Source organism: Penaeus japonicus, unplaced genomic scaffold (genome assembly GCF_977035675.1).
Source record: "Penaeus japonicus unplaced genomic scaffold, GWHDUDI00000001_assembly GWHDUDI00000010, whole genome shotgun sequence".
In the NCBI taxonomy this organism is placed as follows: domain Eukaryota; kingdom Metazoa; phylum Arthropoda; class Malacostraca; order Decapoda; family Penaeidae; genus Penaeus; species Penaeus japonicus.
In genome coordinates, this window is record NW_028234412.1 from 17,570,729 (window position 1) to 17,575,728 (window position 5,000).

At 48.5% G+C, this 5,000-nt stretch overlaps 1 protein-coding gene across 1 annotated transcript in view; it reads left to right on the top strand.

Moving 5' to 3' along the window:
* Nucleotides 1–2,543: 2,543 nt before the first annotated feature.
* LOC147471137 (uncharacterized) overlaps nt 2,544–5,000 on the top strand; it is an 8,670-nt gene continuing 6,213 nt past the window's right edge. Inside the window, exons 1-2 of the mRNA XM_086540339.1 lie at nt 2,544–3,678; nt 4,807–5,000. The exon at nt 4,807–5,000 is cut by the window's right edge and continues 1,051 nt beyond it. The gene's annotated coding sequence lies outside the window, so the exon portion shown is untranslated. The remainder of the gene's footprint in view (nt 3,679–4,806) is intronic.

The window sequence follows — 5,000 nt, forward strand, 5'->3', positions numbered from 1 at the left end:
GTAAGTACTTTTTCAAGGACTGATCGTATCCGAATAGATGCGAACAGGATTGCCGTGAGTACTTGGATGTGTAGCTACCTGTCACGAGGGGATCGCTGAGAACTGCGAAATATCGCTCTCAAGGTCGGTCTTGCCGGAAATTCGGATACGGTGAGTAAGTTGAGTGCGCTATATTGTGTGTGCGTTGTGTGTGTGCATCTGCGTGTAAGTTTGTTTGTTTATGCGGGATCATGCGATATGAATAACGGGGGGTTTTTGTCTATGACATTTGTGTTCCTACTGATTGAGGAGAGGTGGAGGAGGAGACGAACGTCCCTGGTCGACGTTGCGGATGTGGGACGAGTTTTTTTTTTCAATAGCGTCACTTCCTCGAGGTTTAGATCGATGTATATTGATTCAGATATTTTCATCTTCATATTTCACATCGCGATAGCATAACATAGGGATCATTTAGAAAGAAAAAATCTAGCGAATACAAAAGCTTTGATTTGATTTACCCAGCGTACACCATTCTACAAATGCAAGTCGTTTTGTCTATTTTGAAAGCCGGCCATCGAGATTTTGCCTTGTAAATCATGGAGGTAATGAGGTAAGCCTAGGGGCGTAAGTCGAGCGAGTGCCGCATGCGAGATGGCGGTAGTGTTGTATAGTAACCTCCTGAGCAGCCGTGCTAGTGCCTCGCGCCGGGGTTGTGGTGCCACCGGGTCCAGTGTTACCAACACAATTATTCCGTCAAAGTGTGCTATCCAACCATTCCCAAGCAGTGCTGCTAGTAACCTGATCTGTTATTTGCTAGTGCTTCACCACGACGCGAGTGCCATAATGATGGAGGGTAAAGTTTCTTATAGCTTCTTGTACTGGGTAGATGCAGGTGCTGGCTGGGTCACTTAACCGATAACCTTTTGTCGATGCCGGAAGTGCGAATGGAGAATTAAATATAAAGATATGCCGCTGTGTGAGTGCACAGTGCGCTACAGGGCGGCACGCCGTACGCTCCAAGGAATATTTGGAGTGTTCAGGCAGTGTGTAGGCACCCGGCAGGTCGTGACTCCTCGGGACATGAGAGGATTCAGGGCGAGTCGTCATCAGCCATCCAACGTTCCGAGTCACATGCCTGTGACGTCCTGTAACCATATGCAGCAAAACACCTGGCCACGTGCTTGCGGCCGCTCCTGATGCCCTTCCTTCCCCGAGGACCCCCCTGCCTTTGCTACTGGGTCCTGGGGAATGCAGCCGCCTCGACCCTGCTGCCTCTGCTCCCTTCATCTCTCTCCTCTTTCCCCTTCCACCTCCACGCACCTCCTCTGCTCCTCCTCGTTTTCCTTCCTCCTACTCCTCCCCCCCCTCTCTTCTTCCCTCCTCTTCCCTCTCTTCCGCCCTCCCCCCTCTCTTCCTCCCTCCCTCCCTCCCTCCCTCTCTTTCTCCCTCCCCCTCTCTTCCTCCCTCCCCACTCTCTTCCTCCCTCCCTCCCTCTCCTCTTCCCTTCCCCCTCTCTTTTCCTCCCTCTCCCCCCTCTCCCCCTCTCCTTTCCTCCCTCTCCCCCTCTCCTTTCCTCCCTCTCCCCTTCTTTTCCTCCCTCTCCCCCTCTCTTTTCCTCCCTCTCCCCCTCTCTTCCTCCCTCCTCTCTCTTCACTCTCTTCCTCCCCTCCTTCTCCTCTCTTTCCCACCTTTTCCTCTTCTTAATCCTTCTCATCCTCTTCCTCCCCCCTCCATTACACCCTCTTCCACCCTCTCTTCCTTCCCGGCAGCCAGTCTAAAGTACTAACACCATAATTACTTTCCTGTGGCTCCCTCCTCTTCCTCAATCCGCAGCCGCCTTGGCTCCTCCTCTTCCTACTGCTGCTGCCTCTCCTTCCTCTTCTCTACTCCTCCTCTTCCTTCCTCTCACTTTTATTTCCCTTCCTTTCTTCATCCTTTCTCTCCTCTGCTCCTCCTCTTATTTTGCCTCTCCTTCCTCTCCCTTTTATCGCATACCCATTATTTCATTCCCCTCCTTCCTTCCATCTCTCCTCCTTCTTCTTCTTCTTCTTCTTCTCCTTCTCCTTCTTCTTCTTCTTCTTCTTCTTCTCCTCCTCCTCCTTCTCCTCCTCCTCCTCCTCCTCCTCCTCCTCCTCCTCCTCCTCCTCCTCCTCCTCCTCCTCCTCCTCCTCCTCCTACTCCTCCTCCCCCTACCACCGCCAAAACATTACCTTTACCTTTGACTCAGCGCCTCCAAATTCTTTATCGCCGTATTCCTCTTTTCATGAGATTTCTTTGTCATCATCCTAACGATGGCGTTAAAGTACATGATATACATACATATATGTATATATGAATATATATATGTGTGTGTGTGTGTGTTTATATGTATATATGTATATATATTTACATACATATGTATATGATATATATATATATATATATATATATATATATATATAGAGAGAGAGAGAGAGAGAGAGAGAGAGAGAGAGAGAGAGAGAGAGAGACATTTATCTATATATCTATTTATTTATTATTCATTTATTATTAACATAGGAATATTATCAGTGGTAATGGCGATACAAGCGATATTCCTCCCGCATGAACTAAAACGGCCGAGCCCTGTTTACTGTTAGGATCCGTGCAGTTAGTTCCGCCTCTGTCCTTTCCACCTCCCTCCCTCTCCGTGACGGGGCCGCCGCGTGCGATTGTAGTGTGCTTTAACATTTCTGTTTTGATTTTGCGTCGTCGTGGAGGCAAAGTCAAGACGCCACGAAGTCTCCCGAGTCGGCCAGATCGCATTGACGAGGCGGAGGAGAGTCGGCGCGGCGGTTGAGCATCAGATCATGCATGGGCCGATGAGGAGACCTGGTCTCTTGCGTCACTCGACTTGTCCAAAGTTAAGGAAGTTTCATTCCCTGGCTGACGCCGACCTTTGTGACGCGGCATGTATACTTTTTTTTTAACTGAAATCTTATGACTGCAAGATATTTCTCACCTGGCGTGAAACAAAGGCTGCGCGTGGTATCACCTTGGAAGCTTTTATTTATATTTTGCGAGTGCATTTACGTGATATGCATATGCCAGGCTGTTTCTCCAACGTTGCAAGGAAAGGGTTAGCGCGACAAGGAACTGCTTTGTGTATATTTTTGATAATCGTGTGGAAATATTCTGGGAAACTTTTCTCCGAGTGTCGACGTCATCGGTCATGGGCGACGTAACACTGCATAGCCCTGAGCATTAATTATATTCCTTTCGTACTGACATAGTCGCCTGTCGCAGGCTTGTGTTTCCGGCATCGACTACAAGCTAAGGTTCTATGAAATGATATAGATGTTTAGAAGGGGGACCTTTCAGTATTAAATATCTGCCGATGTGGGTTTGCGCTCGTAGCAGCTGGTGGTCACAGCCACATGCTCACGGAACGCACTCGTCTGCCGGACGTACGAATGAAAAGTTCGTAAAACTGTTAAATCTCTGCTACTACCTGATTTCATTGATGCGCATGTCTACATAAAATGCTATGACACGCAGTACTACTGACGCTGATGTTGATACCTGTGGTTTGATATACCTTGTTGAGGTTTAGCTGTACAAGGTGCTGTGAAACTGCCGGCAGCACAGGTGACGGCGGGTGTTTGGAAGTCTGGCTCTGTCAGGCTTGAATTGTTCGCGCTCTTGGTTCCGGCCTGGTTATAGTGCTCTTGCTGGGATGTTGTGGGTGTCTGTGAACTGTGGTGGGTTAGGACGCTGACGATGGACAGCTCGCTGTTCGAGAAAATCGCGAGACAGTCAGTTTAGTGGCGTGCTGGCTTGGAATCAGGCGCTTGTATCTCTACGTCTGCTACTGCACGCTCATTCACATTCACGTTTTTAACAAGATAAATGACAGATAGGAAAACAAGTTTAGACTGAAATAATTTATGTTGATATTTGTCATGAAATAAAGTTTAGTGATGACGTAATATGGCTTGGTCTCGCGCTGGTGACTGGCCCGTTACCTGACTTCAGTCTGTCTGGAAACATTCAGCCTCGTACATATCCACTCTGTCATTCCGTTAAATTAACTGAGCATGGACTGATAATGTTCTTGTGCTGTCGTCATGATGGATAAGACACTCCTGTCTACGTTTGGTGTTTGTGTTTTGTAGATGGAACTTATAGGCATCTCGACCAAGAAAGTGCTTGAGAGATCCATGAAGCTGCTGTGTATGTGTGTGTGTATCAGTGTGTGTTAAAGCGGCCATACGTACCGTCATGTTCACATGGATGCCTGTGGTCACGGGGGAGTGCGAGTAAGCGTGAGTGCAACGTTGACCCTGGACCAGCTGAGGGGATGAAGCCCCATAGCGCCAAGGCTGGCCATCGCGGAGGAGATCGCGCCCCGTAATTTGAACTCAGTTCACGAACTCGGATCCAAGTGAAGTGAGCCTGAAGGCGGGATCATCTTACGGCGCGAGAAGGGCACGGGTGATGCGGATGTGGGTGGGTGTACGTTTTCCAGTGAGTCATCTTGGGAGGTAGCGTGTCGGGCAGGAGAAAGTGGCCGCGCGCCGCCCCGTGGCACCCACGCTCCCTCTACACTTGAGAAAACCCAGCTGAAGCGCCGAAAATAAGCTTCCCGTGCTCTCCGTGGCGAGGACCAGTTGGCGAAGGAATGTATAGTTGTGCACTGTGATTTCCAGGATCTCTCAGGTCCTTTCCCACAGAAGAACAAAATATGGATTGGCTACTTGCTTAGTATGCCGTTGTGCATATTGACATTTCTATTTTTGTTGGTGCGGGATTCGCGAGTTGAATACCGTTTCGACGTGTTCCATTTTCATATTATTTATTTGTTTACAGCTTGTGTGTGTGATAAGGTGTAGTAGTGAAGAGAAACGTATTAACTACCCGCTTGAGATTATACCCATTTTCCTGGCTTGTGGAACCTCCCAGGGTGTGTTGGTCATCTTGTGGTTTGAATTTATAATGGAGAGGGCAAAGTTTTTAGATTTATGTACTTGTTTTTGATATCGCCATGAGCTCTTTGAGTGTGT